This window comes from Adiantum capillus-veneris, chromosome 29 (assembly GCF_014529385.1).
Source record: "Adiantum capillus-veneris isolate H3 chromosome 29, ASM1452938v2, whole genome shotgun sequence".
NCBI lineage: Eukaryota > Viridiplantae > Streptophyta > Polypodiopsida > Polypodiales > Pteridaceae > Adiantum > Adiantum capillus-veneris.
In genome coordinates this window covers 40,917,578-40,944,721 of record NC_140959.1, presented here as the reverse complement: position 1 = coordinate 40,944,721, position 27,144 = coordinate 40,917,578, and the positions used below count along the sequence as shown (strand labels likewise).

The 27,144-nt window shown below is 44.9% G+C and overlaps 1 protein-coding gene across 1 annotated transcript in view; it reads left to right on the top strand.

Annotated features, from left to right (window-relative positions):
- LOC147419079 (uncharacterized) overlaps window positions 1–27,144 on the top strand; it is a 53,269-nt gene that overhangs the window by 11,756 nt on the left and 14,369 nt on the right. The window lies entirely within an intron of this gene.

Genomic DNA, 27,144 nt, shown 5'->3' with positions numbered 1-27,144 from the left:
GCGAGACTTTGCAGAAGTCTCAAGAACGACAGAAGAAGGCAGTGGATCGCCATCGTCGCGACATGAAATTGAAGGAGGATGATTGGGTGCTCTTACGTTTTGAGAAGGCACGCCTACGAAAGAAAAAGGGAAAGGAGAGGCTTTTTCCAAAGCTTAGTATGCGATACTACGGCCCTTTTCAGATTACTGAAAAGATAAATGATGTCTCCTTCCGATTGAAACTGCCAGATACTTGGAGGATTCACAATGCTTTCCATGCGAGTCTCTTGAAACCTTTTAAAGGTGACGTGCCTTATGATGGGGAGCCTGATGAGCAACCCGCAGTGGAAGAAAATGAGGAGACCCTTGTTCCTGAACCGATTTGGCACATACGGATACGAAGAAAGGTAAAGTCCGAAGGCGGTTCTTTGCATTTGATGCGAAATTGATGGAGGAGGAGGACCTAGCAGATACTCCTCGGATTGTGAAACTTTACCTCGATGTTTTGGTTTAGCATAGTCTACTCCAAACGGAACCCAGAAATTCAGCTTGGCCGAAGATCTGGTGCAGTGGGATGCACAAGAGGGGAGTTACTCCGCTCCTTTGTGAACAGATGCCTTGATTTTGATATTAAAGTCATTGATGTCTCTTTAAGCTTCAGGGCTACTGAGAGCTGACAGTATTCTGCTGAATGACTTTATGAAATGAAATTCCTGATTATGATACTGATTTGTTCTTGACTACTTGTGAGTGCAGGAACTGATAGACTAAATGACTACAGCATTTTGGTCTACTGATCTCAAATAGACATGGTTGCAATAGGGGTTAGTCAATCGGACATCAATGAGGTCCCGATTGGACCTAGATGTGGATTGCTAGCTACATTGCCGATAAATCATGGTCTAAGATCCGAATGAATGTTGAATGTCATGTGATGTCCTGTGATGTCTGGTGATGTCCTGTGATGTCGTGTGATGTGACTGTCGATTTTGTACATGTGCTAGATGTGTGTTCCTAGTACGTAGGTACTAACAGTCAGTGTCTGCTAAGACGGTTTATGGCTTTTGTCGGTTTTGCAGGCGTAATCGCGGTCGATTACAATGCTTTCAAGAGGGGGGTATGTCACAAAGTGATGACGTGGCGGACAACAGAAACCCTACTTTTTGGCTGAAATCCTAAAATTCCTGCAAACCCTAAAATCTGCCAAAAACCCTAATTTCTGAAAAACCCTAACCCTAATCCTAGGACAGCAGGGAGATGATTCCGGAAAATGCGCTGGCCTGCTGACGTGGCAGTACGGCAGCCTCCGAAAATTGCGCTGGCTAAATTTTGCAGCTTTTGCTTTCTGGCGTGAGCTTTTGGCTACGCAATTGGAGAAGAGAGAGAGAGAGAATTGGATTGCTTTATTTTTAAAACTCAAGGGAGTTTGAGAGAGAAAAAAATAGCTTTTGCTTTTATTTTTGAGAGCTTTTGATTTTGAAGCTTTTGGGGCTCTGCTTTTGGGGCTTTGCTTTTGGGGCTTTGCTTTTGGGCATCCCTTGTAACCTTTAAATAAGTGGTGAGGGCTTCACTTCTCAGAGCATCTGGACGCAGAGTCTGAGAGTGAAACCCTAGCCACTCTCTTGTACTTTGATCTGATTAATATAAAAAGAAATACCGAAAGGGGCGCCAGTCTTTGGGGCCAATATCTCTAGGCACGGAACTCCGTCGGGCCAGTGTACATCTATTGTGATCTGTGACTTGTTTTGAAGTGGTTATTTGGTGCTGTCGTGGTTGATTCTTGACTTGGGGTATCCAAGTCTGTTACAGTGGACGCAGAGTGTCACCAAGAGGTATATCTTTCTTGTTGCCTTTTCTAAATATGTATTACATATTTTTTTGTATTTTATTTTTACTTGTTTTTCTCGGAACCCTTGAAAAGGTGCAAGTGGACATTGCATGGCCAGTGTGAAACGGCTGCGGCCGAATAGGTTCTAGGTCGGTCAGTCTGGGACTGGTTGGGCCAGTTAGCACTGAATTCTGATGAGTATGGAAGCTTGTGTGCACCAAATGAAATCTGGGCTACTCGGAAAGTCACAACTTCATAAGTGAGTGGGAACTAGGGAATTAACTCAAAGGGGCAAACTGGACACTTGGCAGAAGGAGAGCAACTTGCAGGACACCTCAGCAAGAGGAGGCACCCAAATGAGACTGGGGGATTGATTTGAATTTCATAAGTGCAATTACAGTGTGCGTGAGTAGTGGGTGTAGGTTGACAGCTTTAATGGAAAGCTTGCCTTCTCCTTTGTCTCATGTAGTGTGATGATTTGCTCTCGTGTATCTCTCTCCCCTTTTGCACATATCATAATGCCCCACTAGTTGGACTACTCAGATGAATATGTATAGTTCTGACGGTTTATGCGCTTTGCCAAGGCAAGAGGCCTTTTGAATAGGAACTGGATTAGCAAACTGCTAATCCCCCACAAGTATGCATAGTTCCATCGCGAAAGATTGCGAGTTTGGAGAGTTTTCTCTCGTGAAAACTTGTCCAATTCACAGGGGAACCGTCCCATTGCGTCCGGGAGCCCTTGCGACGCGCGTAGGCGTGTTCGCTCCGCTAAAAACGATCCGAAACATAGAATTACAGCCTGCTGTATTTCTCTGCAGGTTTAGGGTTTCACACCTAAACTGCAAGGGAACACCAAGGGAGCTCTGTGAGAGCCTTGGGATGCGTGTATAGGGTTTTGGGCACCCGACAGCAGTAAAACAGAGAATTACAGCACGCTAAAATTTTGTTACAGCTTACCAGAAAGCTTCTAAATTGTGAGGGAATCCGTCCTAGACCTACAGGGGTTTTTGGTGCCGTTATGCTACCGAAATGAGGTCGGAAAGCTGCGTTTTAAGCCCTTGCCAGGTTTGGATAGCTTTGTGAGAGTTTGGCGTAAGTGTACGGATCGTCAACTGTTAATTGAATAAAGAAATACCTAGAGGGGCGCCAATTTTGGGGCCTACAGGGTGCATTCTAGTCGCTAGACGCAACCGTGTTCTCTTTTCTTCACAGTGCTTTGTGTAAAGTTAACAGGTAATTGAAATAGTACCGCCCTCTACGTTGTACGAGCCGGTTATACAGAGTCTGAAAGCGAGCACCCGCGGGAAGTTGTACTTTGCTCAAAGATTAATATAAAAGAAACTGAAAGGGGCGCCAGTCTTTGGGGCCAATCTCTCTTGGCACAGAACTACACCGGGCCGTGTCGACTCTTGAATTGTGAAGTGTTTTGAAGTGAATCTTTGTTGTGTTGCGACAGAATCTAGACTTGGGGTGTCCAAGTTTGATACGGTGGTATCAGAGCACGCCCGATTTCTCTTCTACCGGGAAATCCGATCCCTTTTCTCGCGACATGTAACAAACTTGGACACTCCAAGTCAAGAATCAACCGCGACAGCACCAAATAACCACTTCAAAACAATTCACAGATCACAATAGATTTGCACTGGCCCGGCGGAGTTCCGTGCCTAGAGATATTGGCCCCAAAGACTGGCGCCCCTTTCGGTATTTCTTTTTATATTAATCAATCATCAAAGTACAAGAGAGCGGTTAGGGTTTCACTCTCAGACTCTGCGTCTAGATGCTTTGAGAAGTGAGGCCCTCACCACTAATTTATAGGTTACAAGGGATGCCCAAAAGCAAAGCCCCAAAAGCTTCAAATCAAAAGCAATTGCTCTCTCTCTCTCACAGAGAGTCAAAACATGAAAGCAAAAGCATTTTCTCTCTCTTTCTCATTTAAGTAGAGAAAAAGCGAAATTTGCGTCGCTCATCATTTTCCAAATTTTTTTTTTATTTTTAAAAATAATAATCCGCCTCCGCGATTTCCGGAAATTAGGGTTTCTGGCAGAAATTAGGGTTTCTGCTGTCCGCCACGTCATCACTTTGTGACATACCCCCCTCTTGAAAGCATTGTAATCGACCGCGATTACGTCTGCAAAACCGACAAAAGCCATAAACCGTCTTAGCAGACACTGACTGTTAGTACCTACGTACTAGGAACGCACATCTAGCACATGTACAAAATCGACAGTCACATCACACGACATCACAGGACATCACAAGACATCACAAGACATCACATGACATTCAACATTCATTCGGATCTTAGACCATGATTTATCAGCAATGTAGCTAGCAATCACATCTAGGTCCAATCGGGACCTCAACGATGTCTGATTGACTAACCCCTATTGCAACCATGTCTATTCGAGATCAATCAGACCAAAATGCTGCAGTCATTTCGGCTATCAGTTCTTGCACTCAAAAGAAGTCAAGAACAAATCAGTATCATAATCAAGAATTCCATTTCATAAAGTCATCCAGCAGAATACTGTCAGCTCTCAGTATCCCTGAAGCTCAAAGAGACATCAGTGACTTTAGTATCAAAATCGAGGCATCTGATGACAAAGGAGTGGAGTGACTCCCCTCTTGTGCATCCCACTGCACCAGATCTCCGGCCAAGCTGAATTCTGGGTTCCGTTTGGAGTAGACTATGCTAAACCAAAACATCGAGGTAAAGTTTCACAATCCAAGGAGTATCTGCTAGGTCCTCCTCCTCCATCCTCTTCGCATCAAGTGCAGGATAATTCTTGAACTTAACCAAGAACCGCCTTCGGACTTTACCCTTATTCTTCGTATCATTATGTGCCAAAATGTGTTCAGGAACAAGGATCTCCTCGTTTTCTTCCACTTTGGGTTGCTCATCAGGCTCCCCATCATCAGGCACATCACCCTTAACAGGTTTCAAGAGACTCACATGCAATGCATTGTGAATCCTCCAAGTATCTGGCAGTTTCAATCGGAAGGAGACATCATTTATCTTGTCAGTAATCTGGAAAGGTCCGTAGTATCACATACTAAGCTTTGGAAAAAGCCTCTCCTTTCCCTTTTTCTTTCTTAAGCGTGCCTTCTCAAAAGTAAGAGCACCCAATCATCCTCCTTCAGTTTCCAGTCGCGACGATGGCGATCCGCTGCCTTTTTCTGTCGTTCTTGAGACTCCTGCAAAGTCTCGTGAACCTTGGCAAAAGCCGTATCCAAATCTCGCGAATATTCATCCGCTTCAAATTTCTAATCTTTCGTGCTCAGGAAGGATGGAACCTTCGCAGCAGTTTCAACAATCTCACATGGCATCTTCCCCGTCGAAGAGTGTATCGTGTTATTGTAGGCAAATTCCACCAAAGGTAAGTTCTTTTCCCATTGAGTCTTCTGATGCGAGATACAAGACTTCAATAAATCTAAAATCACTGAATTGGCAATCTCAGATTGCCCGTCAGTCTGCAAGTGGAACGATGACGAGAACTGCAACCGCGTGCCAATGTTCTCCCAAATTGCCTTCCAAAACAAACTCATAAATCTGGGGTCTCTGTCGGAGACAATCGTCTCAGGCGTGCCATGTAATCGGAAAATCATCGTGATCATTCTGTATTCTCGGGAGATAAAAAAAAAATGAAATCGATTTCAATATTTTCCCAGGGGCGGGTGGGTATGGGTAAAGGCTGTAACAATCCCTGTGCCTTATGCCTGTCAAACTTGACCTTCTGGCATACCAAGCAACTGCGCACAAACTCTTCCACATCCTTCTTCAGTCTCCGCCAAAAGAAATCTCTCTCTACCCCTTTCATGGTGGTAGCAATGCCGCGGTGACCCGTAAAAGGTGGACAGTGGCAATCAGTCATAACCTTTTCCCTCAACGGCTGTGTAACGCACAACATAGTCTTTTTCATCAAGTAGCCTTCCCGAAGGGAGTATCGAGCTACTGTCTCCCCATCCCGTATCCGTGTGAAAATATCTGCAAAATCTGTATCTGTGGCACACTGATCGACCATATCCTCGAAGCTCCTATGATGTATCGCGGAAATAGCCAGAACCAACGGTTTTCGAGACAAAGCATCTGCCACCACATTCTTCTGTCCCTGCACATGGACAATCTGGAAGTGGAACTGTGACAAGATGTTCACCCACCGCATCTGCTTTTCCGAAAGCTGCTTCTGTGACAAGAAGTAGCGCAAACTCTGATGGTCTGTAAAGACAGTAAAATCCGCTCCGAGTAGGTAATGCCGCCAGTGAGTAAGAGCATGGATAACCACCAAAAGCTCTTTCTCATAGATCTGTGCTGTCATCTCCGGCCTAGAGAACAAACGGTTCTCGTAAGCTATGACATGGCCTTCTTGCATCAAGACCGCACCCAGACTACGACCACAAGCATCACAAAATACTTCAAATGACTTCTGCAAGTCCGGCAAAGTCAAAATAGGTCCCGTAGTCAATTTCTCTTTCAATGTCTGAAAGGCAGTCACCTCTGTGGGTCTCCACGAAAAAGGTACTCCTTTCTGTGTCAAGGAATGCAAAAGGGAAGCAACCTCTGCAAACTTTCGTATGAACCGCCTGTAGTACGAACACAGTCCCAAGAAGCTTCTAACTTCATGGACATTCCTCAAATCGGGCCAATCACGGATAGTCTCTATTTTGGCCGGGTCCATTTGCACTCCTGCTGCTAACACAATGTGTCCCAAAAAGTGTATCTCTGGTAGGAAAAATTAACTTTTCTTAGCATTAATCACTAATGTGTGATCTCGTAATGCCTGAAAGACTTGAAGCAGATGATCTCTGTGTTCTGCCTCATTCTTGGAGAAAACAATGATGTCGTCAAAGAAAGTGCCAACAAATAGCCTGTACTCTCGAAAAATCCTGTCCATCATCCGGTTAAATGTTGCAGGAGCATTGGTTAAGCCAAAAGGCATCACCAAAAACTCAAATAACCCAAAAGTCGTCCGAAAAGCTGTCTTGTAGACATCTCCTGGTGCTATCCTGATCTGATGATATCCACTCTTCAAGTCAATCCTGCTAAAGCACGAGGATCCCTGTAACCTGTCGAGTATATCATCGATCCTAGGAATCGGAAATCTGTTCTTGATGGTGATTTCGTTGAGAGTGCTATAATCGATGCACATTCTCCAAGATCCGTCTTTCTTCAAAACCAACAACACTGGAGAGCAATACGGTGAAGTACTAGGCTGGACAAGACCCTTTTCCAAGAGGTCTTTCACTGGGTTCATAATCTTTTCATTCTGACTCGGCTCACACGATAAGGTGGCCGATTCAGTGGTGTGCTTCCAGATATCAGATCAATGGTACGATCTTCAGGCCCTCTCAAAAGCAATCGGCATGAGCGTGGAGAAAAAAATCTTGGCGTTCTTTTCTTCAGGTCAAAACATATTCAACTTTTATCCATCGTTCAGCTCTCCCAAAAGAATGAGTAAGAAAACTGAAGTTCATCAAGTACAATCTCTAAGCCCTTCATTTATCAAAGTCGCTTTCTCGGCCCGGTAGTCAACCATGGCGTAGTTCTTGTGGTACCAAGGGATCCCGAGTAGAACGTCACTCGCGTGCCCTGAACACCCCTGTCATTGCAAACGAAGTTTGCCAATGCTCGGTGTAATGGCAACATCCCATCCGGGTGCCAGTTGAACTACCTCCGCCTGTGGCGTTAGTCTGTCGCGTAGTTCCAAATCGAGCCGCCAATTCCAAGTGAAAAGAAGTTGGCCTTGGCTCCTTCAAAAGAGCTTCCTGATCCTTCACTTTGCCCCGAAAGCGGCAAAGTTTGTACTTTCATTCATTAGATTCGGTGCAGGTCCCACGCCATGTGGTACCAGTTCTGCTTTTCTATCTGCCTTTTTTGCCACATTCCTCAGCTGCTCTCAAACTCTTAGGCCTGTCGTCGTCTTTATCATTCTGTTCTTTCTGTGCCTTGTCAGGGCACTCTGCGGAGATATGTCCATGTTTCCCGCATCCAAAGCACTTCCCCTCTCTGATGAAGCGAGCTCTCTCCTCAGGAGTAAGCTTGGGTCGTGCATCCTTTTTTTTCTCTGGGTTGCTCTTTTTCATTCTACTTTCATTCCCAGAAGTCTGTTCGGCTCGTTGTGTCATGGCCTCATCTGTGGGGTAGGTCAGACTGCCAGAGTGAATGGCAAAGCCCCGCTTCGCATGACTCATCAACTCCTGAATAGAAGCTGACTTCTGTTCCAAGCAGTGATCTCGGATCTCTGTAGGTAGACCCAAGGTAAACCGCTCAATCTGTTCTCTGAATGAGATCTTCTTGAATGAAGAGGCGGGTAGAAAAGAGCTCCAGAATCTTTCACAATAAGAATTCACTGTATCGCTCTTGGTCATCCGGAGATGGTTCCAAGCAGCTCGTATATCTCGCTCAAACTCTTGAGTCAACCAAGAAGAAATAAAAAGCCTCTTGAATTTCAGCCATGTAACTGGCACAGTCTTGCTTAATAGAAGCGTGGACCACCAAGTACGAGCATTCCCCTTAAAGTAAGAGGCAGCTCTCCGAATCTTGGAGTGCTCTGAATAGCGTCCTCCCGCGAAAGCGATGTCAAACTGCTGTATAAAAGACAAAGCCTTCGAAGCATCTGAGTATCCTGAAAAGTATCAAACTTGATCGAGTGGCCACCTTCCTTAAACTCTCGGACTTTCTTGCTTTTATCTTCGAGAAAGTCATACTGGTTGGCTTTGTAAAAATTCTTCTTGTTCGCATAAAACTTTCCGTCATCGGAATCTGAGCTGTTTGTAGACGAGTCCTCAGTAGAACTGTCAGTCTCTGGGCGAGATTTAGCCTTCTTTGCCTTGCCCTTTCCAAAGCATTGCTTCTTGCTTCGCTTTTTACCTTTTCTGTCATCTTCGCTCGAATCCGAGGAGCTAGAAGAACTGTCAGAAGAAGAAGAAGAAGAACTGGGTACTCCTTCAAATCGAACATGCTTCTTCCGTTTCTTTGCCTTGTCAAATGTCAACCGACGACCCAAATATCCCGGGAAGTCAGTGCCTTTCTTCTGCTTTTTGCCGTGCTTTTTGGCTTTCTTTTGCGTGTCAAAAAGCTGAGCAATCCGTGCATCAACCACGTTCTCCAGTTCCTTCTCCGTATATTTCTTGGAGGTAGAAGGTTTCTTAAGAGCGGGTTTCGGGAGTGGTGTTGTGGTTTTCTGCCACTCCATCTGTACCTCTTTCAAAGAGGTCTGGTTCATATATTTTGCCATCTTTGGATCCTTGGCAAAATTGAGCATCATCTTTGTTGCATCGCCAATCAATTGACGACGCTCCATCTCTCTTTGCTCCGCCTGAGTAGGCTGAGGCGGGCCATACTCTCTGTCTGAATCTTCGTTGTGATCCCAGCCCGCATCTCCAGATGCAGAGGGAGTCGACTGATCATTGCCTGAAGCCACAGGTGCCGCGGAAAAAAAAATATCGGGGATCGGATTTCCCGTAGAAGAGAAATCTGCCGTGCTCTGATACCACTGTAACAGACTTGGACACTCCAAGTCAAGAATCAACCGCGACAGCACCAAATAACCACTTCAAAACAATTCACAGATCACAATAGATTTGCACTGGCCCGGCGGAGTTCCGTGCCTAGAGATATTGGCCCCAAAGACTGGCGCCCCTTTCGGTATTTCTTTTTATATTAATCAATCATCAAAGTACAAGAGAGCGGTTAGGGTTTCACTCTCAGACTCTGCGTCCAGATGCTCTGAGAAGTGAGGCCCTCACCACTAATTTATAGGTTACAAGGGATGCCCAAAAGCAGAGCCCCAAAAGCTTCAAATCAAAAGCAATTGCTCTCTCTCTCTCACAGAGAGTCAAAACATGAAAGCAAAAGCATTCTCTCTCTTTCTCATTTAAGTAGAGAAAAAGCGAAATTTGCGTCGCTCATCATTTTCCAAAAAAAAATAAAAAATAAATAAATATTTTTTTATAATAATCCGCCTCCGCGATTTCCGGAAATTAGGGTTTCTGGCAGAAATTAGGGTTTCTGCTATCCGCCACGTCATCACTTTGTGACACGACACCTATGGATTCCAAAAAGAATCAATCGACCTCTTCTGCAACCGCTGAGGCGGGAGGAGGCATTATGGCAAATTCAAGCAACTTAGTAAAAGATGAGTACGGGCCACCTCGGCCCACATAGTATGAACTTTTGGAGATGCAACGTCGACGACAGGTTGACGAGTGCACAAAGCAGATGCTTCAGCCCGCTAAAGATCCCCAATTTGCAAAATTTTTGACCTAGCAGTCGATGGCTGAAGTGCATACTCAGTGGCTGAAAGCTGCCCAACCACCAATCAAACCGGCAATCAAGAAGCCTCCTTGTAAGGTGCAGCGGAAGTGAATGTTGAACTTTGCTCAAGCTGAGTGCTCCGAATTGTGCTCAAGGGTTCCTTTTACTTACAGAAGGGAGAGCCTTCCGTTCCTTTAGTGAGAGAGTGCAAATGATCACAAACAAAGTGAATGACACTGTGAATGAAGGTGCTGAGACTGAGAGAGAGAGAGAGAAAAGAATACGACACCAGAATGTTGTCAAACCCTTCTTCAAGGGCCCCACTCTCTATGGCGAGAGAGGTCTATGCTATTGATTGCACAAATATGGTACAATGGTCTAGATGCAATGGACTTGCGACGATGTCAACGACAATGATGATGGCGACGAGACGGGATGAAATCTGAAAACGCTAGGGACTGAAATCTGCAAATTTGTAGCCATCATGGGTTCTGTGCACTGTAAAATGCCCATGATGGCTAGTGACTGTCATGCTGATGATCATGCTCTGTGCAACCAGAGGATATGCAACTACTCTAAGTGTCTGGACATGCACGGCTTGCGCACAGGCTCACAAAGGTGCTAGAACACTTCCTAAGCTGACCTGAACCCTGGACCTGAAGTAGCTTGTCCACATGCACATAGGGTTAGAAACATGGAAAACGTTGTGCATTGACCATGAGTTAGGTTATTGCAATTTTATAGAAACCTCATTTATCTTTTTAATGACAGGAAATGGACCATACATTCTGAAAGACAACTTAGGACATTTCTTTCCAACTTGCTTAAGACGTTGCTTCATGATTCTTAAATAAACCCAATCCCCTTGATCGAAACATCCTGACAATGCTTGTTAGCCTGTCGTGAGTAAGACTCATGAGCCTTGCTTAGCCGAAGCTTCACACTCTCAGAAATCTCATCCAACGACTGACTTTCAGCATTGGCATCAGGCATTTGACTAACCGAGCGAGTCAAAAGTGACTGGCACGGACAGCCAAAAGCTGCCTCATACGGAGTTCGACCAATGGCAGAGGAAAAAGAGTCATTCAAAATAGCCTGAACCAATGGGAGATAGAGCTCCCAATGAGACTGTTGATCATGCACATATGACTTTAAAACATCAAAAGCCAACTGATTGTAAATCTCTGTCTGACCATCTGACTGTGGATGAAAAGCCGATGAAAAATTCAACCTAGTGCCTAAATTTTCAAAGAGTGCGCGCCAAAAATTGGACGTGAACTTAACATCCCTATCTGAACCAATTGATTTTGGCAAACCACAGAGGGGGTACCAATGCTTAATGAACAACCGTGCTACATCTTGTGCGGTGATTGTGGCCTTACAAGGAATCAACATGCAAAACTTTCTGAAACGATCAACAATTGTCAAACATTGAGTGTTCCTTGAATGCAAACTAGGTGGAAGGTTAGTCACAAAATCCATGGAAATTTCTTGAAAAGGTCCATCGAGAATAGGCAGCAGAAGCAAGAGGCCTTGCTGCTGCTTACCCTGAGGAGCTTTTACTTTTTGACAAATAGTGCACTGTGTGACATAACGAAACACATCCTTTCGCACTTTCTATTTTTTCCAGAGTGTTCATTCCTCTGTGCCCACCCGTGAGAGTCATGTGCATCGTGCAATACGGTTGTCCTGATAGAGGGCAACACACATAGACGGTGACAAAAATATAACAAATCATCACGAATGAGATAGTTGCTAGGCCTTGGGATGCAAGAGCCTGCAACCATTGCTTACCAAACTCGGAATCTGTGTACTGGTTCTTCATGCTGTCGAAAGACACACCCTGAAGAGAAACTGTGGATCTTGACTCGAGCCAAGATCTGTCCTTTGCGACTTAACGCATCTGCAACAGGGTTAGCTTTTCCAGGCACATACTCAATCAAACCTCCAAATTGCTCAAAAAATTGTGACCACTGTGCTTGGCGATCACTCCAATGTGCACAGGCATAGACTGGAACCACTTGAGGGCTTGGTGATTTGTGCGAACTGTGAACTCTCTATCGTACAGAAAATGCTTCCAATGCTGAAGAGAGTGAATGACAGACAAAAGTTCTTTATCATAAACTGAATAGTTCTTTTCTGCACTATTGAGCTTCCGACTAAAGGATGCAATTGGACGGCCATGTTGCTGAAGCACAGCGCCTATGGCGACATTGCTTGCATCTGTCCATACCTCAAAGGGGTCATCCCAAGAGGCAAGGATAAGACAGCGCTTCTGTCACCGCAACCTTGAGAGCTGCGAAAGCCTCAATGGCTGCCTCGAGCAAATCCACGCGCTGTCGGCGAGTCTTTACCCCTTTCAAAAGATCTGTCATGGGTGCGGCAATGCGTGCAAAATTCTCTGTGCGAACTATATGCTTGACATAAACCAAGAAAAGAACGCACATCATACACAGTTTTGGGCAAATCCCAATTACGTACCTGTTCCACCTTCGTGGGGTCTAGCTTGACGCTTTCTGCAAAAATGATATAATTTAGATAAGTAACTTTAGTGAGAAAAAACTTAGATTTCTTAGTTGCAATGTACAGCTGACACTCATCCAAACGGGTTAGTACCCTTTCTACATCCTTTTCATGTTGTTCCCATGATGCAGAAAAAATGAGAATATCATCAAGAAAGATGAACACACATACACCAACCATATCGCCAAAATGGCCTATCATGAGACGGTTAAAATGTATCCACGGCACGTGTCAATCCAAAAGGCATAACCACATACTACTATTGCCCTCGCTCTGTGCGAAAAGCGGTCTTGTAGATGCTGCCTTTGAATACACTTACCTGATGGTATCCACTTTTGAGATCGACCTTACTAAAAACCTTTGCCCCATTGAGCCTATCGAGGATATACTCAATGCTAGACATCGGAAACTTGTTCTTGACGGTCATCTTGTTCAATGTCCTGTAATCAACACACAAATGAGACAAACCATCCTTCTTCCGGACAAACAAAATAGGAGCAGCAAAAGGACTTACACTAGGACGTATGAATCCTCTAGCCACCAACTCCGTGAGTTGCCGCTCTTAACTCTTCTTCCCGTGGCTTGTTCAAACGGTAGAGAGCCTTACTGACAAGTTGTGGCCCCTCCGTAAGCTCGATGCGATTGTCCTCCGGCTGCTCGGGTGGGAGACGGGGTGGAAGATCATCCTGCAAAAATTAAACTTGGTAAACAAAGTTGAATACCTGTCTAGAGCCTGAATGCTGTGGGTAATTGGAGAGGCATAGATAAATGCCCGCTTGTGCTCCTTGTCGTAATTCACGCTTCGCCTGCACATGAGAAATGAGAGGCAAAGAATGCATACCTTCCTCACCTTGAATGATCATGGGAGAGTCACTTTTGGCATCTAGAGTGAGAGTATTGTGCACCCAATCAATGAGAGGGTTTTGCTAACGAAACCATCTAATGCCCAAAAGCATAGCACAACCTGAGAGAGGAGACACGACAAATTTTCTACGGAAGGCAGCTTGTTGAACTGTAAACAACACATCAAGGCACTCTTGCGTGATGAGAGAGTCCATACCGGGAGGTAAGCCCGACATCTCGAGGGGACTAACCTCTAGGCCGGCTCTCTCTACAAGAGAGACACTTATCACATCGCGTTAATCTCCGTTGCCATAAAAGTCCTCACTACGGTCGTGATTAGGCGGATCACTAAGCTACTTGAAAAGAGGAATTTCTTCAATCCCGGCCAAGCAGGCTTCCGTACTAATGAGGAATGCATAGGGCAAGTCGCTTGTCTGAAAGAGATCGTGAAACTCCGTCACAAGGATGGGAAACCAACTTATGCGGCCTACATTGATTTCAAGAAGGCATACGACACAGTACCGCACGAGGCGTTGTTCCTAAAGCTCGCTGCGGCTGGCTTGCAAGGTTGAGCACTTAGATTCTTCCAAGCGCTCTACAGGTCCACCTCTGTTAAAGTCTGACATATGGATCAACAGTCGGATTCGATTCCGGTGCAGCGGGGAGTCTGCCAAGGATGCCCGGGATCGCCCTGTCTATTCAATATATACATCAATGATATTTTAGACGCAGATGGGGAAACATGGGGCCTGGAAGTACCTAACCTCCTCAAGAGAATAAAAGGACTTCTTTTTGCCGACGACCTGGTTTTACTTGCTGACTCTCCTGAAAGCCTACAAACGAGCCTTGACAAGGTAAGTGAATGGGCAAAGACCCGGGGCATGACTTTTGGAATTGACAAATGCATGGTCACGGTGTTCCACGGCGACCTGCAAGATCTCTCTATGAGGATCTTTACTTTAGGACCGTTTGGGTGGTGAGATGGTTGAAGTAGGTGAAACATACAGATACCTTGGCATCGACGTTGACTCGACCTTCTCCATTGAACGTATCGTTAAGGAGCGAGCGGACAAGGGGAGGAAAAGTCTCTTCACATGTCAACACCTACTGGCGAACCGAGCCATCCCTATCTGGTCTCGACTAACTGTTTTTAAGGGGTGCGTTTATCCAGTGATTTGTTATGGCGCGGAAATTATGGGGGCCCACGACCAGCGTGTCCTTCACTCTCTGCAACGCCTCGTCGCCACCGGGATGCGAATGTTACTCGGAAAGGGAGCAAGGTCAACCTCTGTAGGGACGGCAACTCTCCATCACGAGTTTAACATACCACCCGTACCTGCCTTTTGTGGGGGACAACGAGCACGGGCTTTTGACAAGTACCGCTCGGTTTCATCTACTTGGATAGGCTCCTTGGTAAACAAAAAGCCTAAGAACCAACCGTTCAAGAAGTGGACTTGGACGACAAGAACCGAGAATTGGATGAATAAATATATCCCAGCGGCTGACCAGCTCAGTATGCTACCACGCATGGGACAAGTGGGACGAGAGGCATTCGTGCTTGGCGTTGGAGCCCTATAAGGAGGCCGGCTATGAACAAACACGTGGATACCTATTGCAGCACAATAGGAGCACTTTAGTCAATAGAAAGGAGGAGAGAATGCTGGCTCTCGCGAGAGTAGGTGGGCTCAAACTGGCTGATAGTTATATGCGCGGACACAACATTTGCACGCTGTGCTCTCAGTTAGAGGGTCATTCGCTTTCGCATTTGCTGGTGAGGTGTCCGGCGGCAGATGATTCTAGGGGGCGTTGGCTAGACCGATTCAACTCCACCTTCAACGCACTCGACCCTTCGTTGGACCCTGAAGAAAGGACCGTTATCCTCCTTGGTGGGGAGGCTCATGGGAAGCGGCTGCCCTTCTGGGTATGCCGTGATCCGCATTCGAGGGACGGAACTGCAGGGCACGTGCCTGTGGCGAAGTTCCTCGGTGAAGTTGTACCCCGGTATTTAGGTGCTCTGCATAGGCGGATGGGGAGATAATGCTCCCCTTCCTATGCCGTTATTTGAATCCGATCCCTTCCGGGGGAAATGACGTAACTCTCCCCAAGCAAAGCCAGATGAGCTACGAGAGCACCCAACTGCCATTCCCCCCCGGGGGGGTCAACTTCGCCTAAAAGGGGTTGGGAAATGCATAATGGGAGACATTACCAGCCTCAGCAGACGCCACCTGTGAGCCGACGCCCTTCCAAGCGGGTATGGCATTTCCTAGGGGAAAACCGTCGGGTTTCAAAGGCAGTTTAGTGAGGTGAGCGATAAGTTACCTACAGGAGGCAACTCCAAAGGGAAGACCGAAGCAAGTCCCGCAGTACCTGGGCCTCTGAACAGAGGTACTTGGTCGCTGTCACGTCCACCGAAATGGGTCTCTCAAGGGAACAATCATCGCCCTAAGAGTGTAGATAATTCTGGCCTCTCGAGTCCAGAGGAACTAGTGACAAAAGCGTCTGCCTTCGGTTTCTCGGGCCATAGTCCTAGTCGTTCTTCTTGTCCACTTTTATGGTGGATAAGGGGAGCGGCCGGGCTTGCCCCGCCCGACTGCGAAAACAAAACAAAACAAAAAACTGCCTGAATCAAACAATATGACAAAACGCTGACCCTTCACATGATCATAACACTTAAAGTTAGACTCATCAATGTGTGTGTCAGAAACATGTGAAGACTCAGATTGGTTCATTAAAGTGCTTGTGGTAGTTGTTGGTGCCTTAGGTTCTTTAGGTGGGGCTGTCTTAGGACAAGCTGCTTTAATGTGACCCATGACGTGACATTGATAACAACGAGCATAAATGACTTGTTCTTCTGTCGTTATGTATCCACTTGTAATTCCTTTTTTTGCGGTCTTTTCATCCAGGGTTAACTTAGCTTTAGCAGGTGTTTTAGCTTTACCCTTAGATTCATTTTGTGAGTTCTTTTCCGAAGGATTAGAGGAAGATTGGCTAGAAGAGTTACCGTTCTTACCATTCTTACCGTTCTTACCGTTCTGAGGGTTCTGAGGAGTCTGAGAGGTACTTTGAGATGACTTGTTCTCCTTAGGCTTTCCCTTATTGTGCTTCATCTCCTGTGCGAGAGCAATCGCTACCGCCTTGTTGAGATCGATTGGATCGAGTACCTCCACATCATACCTGATATACTCGTCCAATCCATAAAGGAATGCCTCCTTGCGCTCATCATCCGATTTGCGTAATTGGGTGCCGAGCTGCAAAACACGATTAGAGAAAGACATAACTGGCATACCATTTTGCTTCAGACTACGCCAATCGTCTTTTAACCGTGCTAGGTATTGTGGTGACATAAACCGCGCCTTGAGCTTGTCTTGGAAGTCGGCCTAATTGAAGGAAAGGGGCACCCCTTCTTCAGCTTCCTCTAGGTGCGCGGTCAACTGTGCCTCTTGCCATGCGTGGTACCAATTAATGGCATCACCGGCAAGGTACATGGCTGCTGTCAAAACCTTGCTATTTCCTGTCTTCTTAGTTGTTGCAAAATAAGCATTAAATTGATGCAACCAAGAGTGAATAATAGTAGCATCCACATTACCGTCATACTTACTGAACGTCAACTTCTCAGTGACGGGTTTGTTAGAGTTTGAATCTTTGCTCGTGCTACTTGATGAACTACCGGCTCGGGCTTCGAGGTGAGTACCTGTAGGTGTTGATCTCTCTGCGCCTCATGCTCTAACTCAAAGGCCGCTCGTCTGTCTTTGGCCGCCAAGTGTGCTTGCTCGCGCTCACGCTCCAAGGCTAACCGTCTTTCTTCGCGCTCGTGATCCAATTCTGCCTTTCTTTCTTTGCGCTCGCGATCCAATTCTGCCTTTTCTTCTTCGCGCTCGCGATCCAAGATTGCCTTTCTTTCCTCGGCTGCCAAGCGCGCTTGCTCATGCTCGCGATCCAAGGCTGCCTTTCTTTCTTCGTGCTCACACTCCAAGGCGGCGCATTGTGCTTCTTGTTGTAACATCATGTCCATCATCGTCTTGACCAAAGGCTCCATAGGATTGGTGCAACCCTTGGCGTAGATGGGGAGGGGGGAGGGTCAGAAAAACCTCCTAGTGGGGAAAATTCTTCTTCGCCACCTCCATGCTCATCACCTTCATGCAAAGTATCCATTCCGCTTCAGGTGATGACCATACACTGAGTTCTTAGTACTTAAGTTCACGATGAAGTTGGGTTCTTGTGGTTCTTGGGTTCTTGAGGTTCTTGAGGTCTTGAGGTCTTGAGGTTCTTGAGTTCTCGAGGTTCTTGAGTTCTTTCTTTAGCTTTCAATCTGTGTTAGAGAATGCTTTTCTCTTACCCGAGCTCTACTCTTTCCTGCGGGCGCACCCTTGGCGGCCTTGCGCTCACACCAAGGTTGCTTTTTCCACCTCACGTCGATTGGCCGGCCGCTAAGTGCACGGTCCGCTCTCAATGAGTGAAAAGAGGCACAAGGGGAGGCCGGATAAGCCCTTCTTTCTTGGGTTACCTGTCACTCTTCAAAAACACGATTAGGAATCGACATGCCCAAGTGACTTGGGTTATGTGCGACTGCAACAAGCAAATTTTTTTTGTGGTTCTTTCCTTGAGTGATACAGAAATACTGCCAAAGCTTTGATACCAATGTAAGGTGCAGCGGAAGTGAATGTTGAACTTTGCTCAAGATGAGTGCTCCGAACTGTGCTCAAGGGTTCCTTTTACTTACGGAAGGGAGAGCCTTCCGTTCTCTTAGTGAGAGAGTGCAAATGATCACAAACAAAGTGAATGACACTGTGAATGAAGGTGTTGAGACTGAGTGAGAGAGAGAGAGAGAGAAAGAATACGACACCAGAATGTTGTCAAACCCTCCTCCAAGGGTCCCACTCTCTATGGCGAGAGAGGTCTATGCTATCGATTGCACAAATCTGGTACAATGGTCTAGATGGAATGGACTTGCCAACGATGTCAACGACAATGATGGCGGCGACAATTACCCCTCGTTCTGCCCGTTCCATGTTACTATGCTCCGACTATCACATGTTTTATGTGAAGAAGCACTTTTACAGAGCCAACCGGTATGATTTCCTCGAAGATAAGAGCAAGAAGACAAAGGAATTTAAAGAGGGTGGATAGTCAATAAAATTTGAATTCTTTTCTGGATTCCGAGATGCTTGGAGGGCTTTGGCCTTCATTGAGCAGTTTGACATAGCCTTCTCTGGAGGGCTTTACTCAGAGCACTCCAAGATCAGGAGGGCTGCATTGTTTTTAAAGGGAAATGCTCAAACATGGTGGTCCACTCTTCTTCTGAGGAAAGAAGCCCCGGGCAAGTGGTTGAAGTTCAAACGGCTCTTTATTTCGTCTTGGTTGACTTAAGAGTATGAACTTGACGTGAGAACCGCTTAGAACCATCTTCGGATGACCAAGGGTGATTCTTTGAATGCATATTGCGAGAGGTTTTGGGATTCTTTTCTACCGACCTCTTCGTTTAAGCAGGTCATCTGTAAAGAATAGATTGAGCGGTTTTGCTGCGGACTCCCTACAGAGATCCGATATTACTGCCTTGAACAAAAGTTTGAGTATATACAACAACTAATGAGACATGCGAAACGGGGATTCTTGATACATTCAGGGAATTTGACCTAGTCCACTAATGAAATTTTGACTCAGAGGACCAGACAAACCTCGACTAATGAAAATAGAAAGAAAAAGAATCCCCAGGAAAAGAAAGATACACGACCCCGATTGACTCTTAGAGAGAGAGAGAGAGAAATATCTCAAAGAGGGGAGTGTTTTGGTTGCGGGGAACAAGGGCACATCTTCGCAAAGTGCCCCAAAAAGGCCCGAACGAGGACAAACTGAAGACATGCCAGAGAGTTCTAGAGCAGCGGAGGAACGTGGCAGAAAAGGCAAGATGAAAGCAAGATTGGTACTCGATTGCATGGGAACTGACCCAAGCCAGATGAATGAAAGTACATAACTTTGCAAAAGTGAAAGATCAAGAAGCCCTTATCTTTTTTGATGGAGGAGCCAAGGCCAACTTCATTTCACTGAATTGGCGGCTCAACTCAAGATTACGCCCGATAGGATGGGGCCACCGGCGGAGGCAGTTTTAGCGGCGCCCGGACGTGATGTAGCCATTACGCCTGTCATTGGCAAACTTCGTTTGCATTGTCAGGGGTATTTAGGGCACGAGGACTTTTACATCATGCCTTTGGAAGGGTGTGACGTCCTCCTAGAAATCCCTTGATACCATAAGAACAACGCCGTGGTCAACTATCGGGCCAAGAAAACGATTAACAAATGAGAAGGGCAGAAAAATTGTACTTGATGTAAAATTGAAGGGTGAGTCCGTCCCTATTGTATCAACTTCGGCCATTTCAAAAGTAATGAAATCTAGTCTTTTTGTTTACTCGATCTATTTGAAAGAACTAAATGATGAACAATGAACGAACATGTCTGAACTAGACAAAGAACGACAAGAATTTCTGCACACACGTGCTGATTGTTTCTCAGAAGGCCTGCCAGGCGAGTTACCCACATCTCGTCCTGAGGACCATACTATTGATCTGATTCCTGGAACTACACCATTGAGACTGGCCACCTTACCGTGTTAGCCGAGCCTAGAATGAAGAAATCATGAACCAAGTGAAAGACATTCTTGAAAAGGGTCTCATCCAGCCGATTACTTCAACCTACTGTTCTCCGGTTTTATTGGTACTAAAGAAAGACGGATCTTGGAGGATGTGCATTGACTATAGAGCTCTCGATAAAATCACTATCAAGAAAAGATTTTTGATTCCAAGGATCGATGATATTCTTAAACGACTTCAAGGATCCTCTTGTTTTAGCATGATTGATTTGAAAAGAGAATATCATCAGATCAGTTGTGATCCATGCACCCTTGAGAAATTTTTGGACAGAAACTTTTTTAGCATGTAGTAGAGACCATTGTGAACGAACATCCCCAAAGAAATTTGGTCAAAAAAGTCCAAAAAACTCATCAAAAGTACAAAAAACAACTCAAGGTGAAAACCCTAAAACAAACCTAGGGATTGACTTTTTGCCTGACCTAAAGTGGTCCAAATCACACAAAAACCATATAGCAAGGATCAGTGGACCAAGGGGAAGCTGTGTGCCAAGTTTCATTACCATCTGACACATAGGTACATGGATCATGATCCATGTTTCTTTGTCACAGACTGATACCAAACTTGTGTCATAGCTAGAGGACATCACAAGGAGTCTAGTGGTCTTTTCAAATCTGAATTTGGATACCAAAAACCATACCAAAAGTCGAGAACTGCCAAGTACTCGGACAAAGTGTCAAAATTGACCTAACTGATCCCTGCGGGAGATGTCTACAAGACAGCCGTTCGAACAAGCTTTGGTTTATACGAATTTTTGGTGATGCTTTTTGGACTTACCAATGCTCTAGCGACTTTCAACCGAATGATGGATAGAATTTTCCGAGAGCATCGATCTTTTGTGGGCACTTTCTTTGATGATATTATAGTTTTCTCCAAGGATGAAGCAGAGCATTGACACCATCTGCTACAGGTCTTTTAGGCATTGTGTGATCGTAGATTAGTTATCAATGCCAAAAAGAGCGAGTTTTTCTTGCCGGAGATACACTTCCTGGGACACATGGTCTCAGCAGCAGCAAGAGTACAGATGGACCCGACCAAGATTGAGACTATCTGCGACTTGAAGAATGTTTGTGAAGTTAGAAGCTTTTTGGGCTTGTGTTCTTACTACTGGCGGTTCATTTGGAAGTTTGTAGAGGTAGCTTCCCCTTTGCACTTATTGACTTAGAAAGAGTCCCTTTCTCGCGGGGACCGACAGAGGTGACTACCTTTCAGACACTTACAGGAAAAATTGACTACTGGAGCAGTGTTGGCTTTGCCAGACTTACAAAAGCCATTCGAAGTTTAGTGTGATGCTTGTGGTCGTAGTCTGGGAGCAGTCTTGATGCGAGAAGGCCATGTGATTGCTTATAAAAGCAGAACGTTTTCAAGGCCAGAATTGGTAGCATAGATTTATGAAAAAGAGCTATTGGCAGTGATCCATGCTCTTACTCAGTGGCGACATTATCTACTCGGAGCCGATTTAATGGTCTTTAGTGATCATCAGAGTTTACGCTACTTCTTGTCACTTCGGAAAAGCAGATGCGGTGGGCTAACATCTTGTCACAGTTTTATTTCCAGATTGTCCATGTCTAGGGATAGAAAAACTTAGTGGTAGATGCATTGTCTCGGAAGCCCCTCGTCTTGGCTATTTCCGCGATCCATCGTAGAAGCTTCGAGGATATGGTTGATCAGTACGCCAGTGATCCGGATTTTCGCGATGTGTTTACTCGGATACAGAATGGGGAGATAGTGCCTGGGTATTCCATACGGGATGTCTACTTGATGAAGAAAACAATGTTGTGTGTTACACAACCGTTGAGGGAAAAGGTTTTGACCGAGTGCCATTGTCCACCTTTTACGGGTCACCGCGGCATTGATACCACCTTGCAAGATGTGGAGCGTTATTTCTTTTGGCCGAGACTCAAGAAAGATGTGGACGACTTTGTTCGCAGTTTAGTATGCCAGAAGGTCAAGTTTGATAGGCATAAGGCACAGGGATTACTACAGCCTTTACCCATTCCCACCCGCCCCTAGGAAAGTATTGCAATGGATTTCATCTTTGTTGTGCTTTGTCTTGGCATGAAAGACCGGATTCCGTGCAAGCATAATAGCACTCTGGCTATCACAATGTAGCACAAGAACCTCTTCAACAATACCAAGTTCTCCCATCAAGCGTTTCAGTCATAAAGCTTCCTTACATGCTTCCGTGGCAGCCACATATTCAGCCTCAGTGGTGGACAAAGCAACACACTTTTGTAGTCTAGAAATCCAAGAAACCACACCTCTTGTGAAAGTAAACACATATCCAGAAATAAACTTCTTGCAATATGGATTTCCAGCAAAATCTGCATCTGTAAAACCAACCACAGATGTCTGGTGCGCCCCAAAACATATGCACAAATCCTTTGTGCCCTTCAGGTATCTCAGAATACATTTCACTGCGTCCCAATGTGTCTTGCCGGGATTACTCATGTATCTACTTACCACTCCCACCGCAAAAGCAATGTCTGGACGTGTGGAAACCATAGCGTACATTAAACTGCCAACGGCTGATGCGTAAGGAATCTTGGCCATTTCAGCCCGCTTATCATCAAATGTAGGGCTGTCATATGCGCTAAGTTTCACATGTGGAGGCAATGGTGTGCTAATTGCTTTCCCACCCTCCATATTGAAACGTTGCAAGATCCTGGATACACATTCCTCTTGAGATAGATAAAGAAGTCCTTTACTTCTATCTCTCATGATACGCATACCAAGAATGTGACTTGCATCACCAAGGTCCTTCATTTCAAAGCGTTTATGTAAGCTTTGCTTCAACATATTCAGCTCATTGACATTTCGGCCAGCAAGAAGCATATCATCGACATACAATGCCAACAATAAAAGACTCCCATCCTTAGCCTTTTTAGTGTATAAGCAGTGATCTGCATGACATCTCTTGAAACCCTGAGACCTCATAAATGCATCAAACTTATGATACCACTCACGTGATGCCTGTTTCAATCCATACAAGCATTTGTTAAGCTCACATACCATCTCCTCTTTTCCAGCTACTACAAAACCCTCGGGCTGTTGCATATAAATGGTTACATGCAAATCACCATGCTGTTTTTACATCCATTTGCATGAGTTCCATGTCTTCACAAGCAACCAAAGCAAGGAGTCGTCGCAACGTAGTCAATTTCACAACCGGGGAGAAGATTTCATCAAAGTCAATTCCTTTCTTTTGCTTGTACCCTTTAGCAACCAAACGTGCTTTGTACTTAGGAGAGGCATTAGAAGTGACTTTCATCTTGTATACCCATTTATATGGCAACACCTTTTGCCCTGGTGGCAATGGTACCAACTTCCATGTGCAATTTTTGTCCAAGGAATCCATCTTAGATACCATGGGCCATGCCATTTCTTGCTATCTTCGTGTTGCATAGCTTCTTTATAGCAAGAAGGCTCACCACAATCAGTTAACATTACATAATCCGCGCCTTGAACAAACCTGTCAGGTGGTTGAGTGACCCGGGTAGACCTTCTCACCCAATGATCAACATCTAGAGGCTGTTCAGCCTGCAAGTCATCATGAACAGCTGGCTGTCCAACCATTCTTTCCACCTGTAAAGGTTGCTCTACTTGCCCATTATGTTCCTCAACATGTGGTGCATCAATGGCAACTTCATTTCCCCCATTTGGGTCATCATTTTCAGCTCTAACAGGCTGCTGTTCAGCGGGCATTCTCGTCTGTCCTATCGGTATATCTTCCCTGAAAACAACCCTTTTTACTTCCTCGACAGGAGTAGGTCGTTTGTGCATGCGATTCTCACGGAAGATTACATCATTGCTGCGAATAACGTGTCTTTTTTCGGGATCCCACAACCTATACCCATTTCACCATCCTCACCATATCCTAGGAAAATACATTTACATGACTTTGGTTCAAGTTTGTTGTGATCTTCTCGCCGCACGTGCACATAAGCTTCGCAACCAAACATTCTCAAGTGCAAATATGAAGGTGGCTCGCCGGACCACACTTCCTCGGGCACTTTTCCATCCAAAACCCTATTTGGTGAGCGATTAATAAGGTGAACAGCTGTTTGAACTTTGCACAGCTTCTGCCCAAAAACCATGGGGTAATGCAGCATTGACAGCATACTTCGCACTTTCTTGTGAATAGTGCGATTCAAGTGCTTTGCAACACCGTTTTGGGAAGGATTATCAGAAGCAATCAACTCTCTCTTAATTCCCTTCGAGTCACAAAATGCATTAAAAGCGTTTGATGTGTACTCGCCACCATTGTTAGAGCGTAAGCATTTAAGTGTCTTGCCAGTCTGATTTTCAGCATATGAAGGAAACTTTTTAAACAATGCCAAATTTCACTTTTCAACGGATTGCATACACCCACACTTTACATGATGCATCATCAATAAAAGTGACAAAATACTTTCTACCACCTAAAGATAGCTGTGGCATTTCACATACATCAGAATGTACCAAATCTAAAGGTGATGACTTCAAGACATAGACTTGCTGTGCGGTGTTTGAGCATGTTTCCCATAAACACAATGTTCACAATGAGAAAAATTTGAAAACCTCAAACAGGGCACATAACCAAAATGAGACAGAGTTTGCATTCCTTTCATACTCATGTGTCCTAACCGGCCATGCCACAAGGAAACACTTGGCTGCTCTGTTATGGTCACCACATGATTACATGAACTAGATACATACAAAGGATATAAGGTGTCAGATTTAGACCCTTTTGCTACAATCCTTGACCCCTTACATATCTTCCATTTGCGATCACCAAAAACTTGTTTGATAGCCCACTTCATTTAGTTGACCTGTGCTAATCAAACTCTTCCTCATTTGTGGTACATGTCGTACATTATGTAACATAAACATCGAACCATCAGTAAAGGACAATTGCACACTGCCAATTTCATCAATGTTACATGCATAGTTGTCACCAAGGTAGATAGTGCCAAGTTTTCCACCTCTATACTCAAAGAACCACTCTTTGTGAGGCGTTACATGAAATGAAGCACCGGAATCAAGTATCCAAGTATGCATGTCAACATCGGAATCAACAACCAAGAAGTGCGCATCAAAAGAAGAAGCATAGAGAATCTCACTTGCGTCATTGTCATAGCTGACTACATTGAGTTCCTCATCTTCACGCTACTTTTGCCTTTGTCTTTATCCTTGTTGCTGTCATCAATGTTCTTGTTCTTCTCTTTCCTCCATTCATAGCATTCCCGCTTATAGTGTCCCTTCTTGCCACAATGATGGCACTCTACATCCTTTTTAGAATGAGATTTACTGCGTGCCTTTCTATTTTTAGGTTTTCCCCTTTATTGGGACCTACCTCTTGACTATTCGCAACAGTATTCTTCCTGTTCATCTCTTCCGTAAGAAGGGAACTCTCCACATCGGCATATGCAAGTGTGGCATTCGAATTGCTCAAAGCTGTCCTAAAAGTGTCCCAACTTTCAGGCAATATGCATAGCAAAAACGTAGCTTTGAATTCATCATCGATGTTGAAATTCAAATTTGTCAGCTGGCTGAAAATTGAATTGAACTCATTCAAATGCACCGACATTAAAGTGCCTTCCTTCATACGAAGGTCCATGAGCCTTTTCATCCGATATACTTTGCTAGCAGCACTTTGTTGAGCATACAACTCATCGAGCCTCTTCCACATATTCCATGCATTCTCTTCTTTCTCGATATTGAACAAAAGAGAATCCGACACGGAAAGCATAATTGTGGAGCGGATAAGCTCATCCATCTCTTCCCATTCTTCATCAATGACTGCTGGTTTAACTCTCTTTTCCTTAATCGGTCCTCTTCTGTAAAAGAACATTGTAACACTGCTTCTTCCATATAGCAAATTTATGGGCGCCTTCCAACTTTTTGATGTGCAATAGATTGCTACTATCACTTTTGGAGGTCATGTGTTACCACGAGAGACCAATAAAGCACTCAAATATAAGCAACAAACACTGAAATTAACCTGTAATGACACAAATTCAGCACCTCAGCTGATCATACATATGCCAAAAGACCCAAAACGTCATCAATTTGGCAATTCCAGAGTGTCAATACATCAATTTCAGAAACAGTCCTGAAAATTCAGCATCAATTTCTCATTCGACGATAAGAAATTGCATTAATTTTGCTTCGAAATGTAAAACCCCCAAATTTTTGAGTTCAATGTGCCACAAATTGCATAAAAAATTGCCTGTTAATGCATTGCCAGGGCCAATTTTGCGTGAATTATCAAAATTCAGCAAAACCCCCAAATGCGGACGGGATCAAACTCGCTTAATTTGCTGAAATTAATTCTAGAATTTCTGAATTTCAGCAAAAGCCCCAATTTCTGAGTTCGAATTGGCACCGAAACGTGAGAACTTGTGTAGAAACCTGAATTTGCTGATTTTCCACTGTCATAGACCTTTAATTCATTGCTGTCCACTCGATTTGCGCGCTGAATTTCCTTTTCAGCTCTGCAGCTTTTGAAATGTCCCTCTTTTTGCGTGCACACTTCTGTGATTACTACGCACGCGTAGAAGTGCACAATTCTTGCTTTTCTTGCGATGAAGCCAAGCTCTGATACCAATTGCGAGGTCCTACTGTGATCTTCTTGCGATAGGAGGAGGGGAGAGAGAGCGCGATTGCTGTAGGCTATTAGCGCAAGGAGAGAGAAAGGGAAGGAGCGGTGGGAGAGAGAGTGTGTGCATAGGTATGGGGCTACACAAGGGCAGCGCAAGAGATGAGAGGAGGAGAGCTCGTTGAAATTTTAGAAGCCCACGATTATGATTCTTTGGGGCAGCCATAGTATTATACACATGAGATGACTTTTGACTTTTTAATTGAAGTCCCCGTTCACACGGTCAGACACTGGAAATAGGCCAAAGTGCCTTTATTCTCTACACACACACACACACACACACACACACACATATTCTCTGGCTTCAGTACGAAGTGATAAGTTCTATTTATCCAAGTATATTTTATATTGTTATGCGCACTCTTTTGTGACAGTCTCATAGGCCACACTGACCTTTAATGTCTTTTTCTTTCTCTCTCTTTCCACCCTTTTGCTT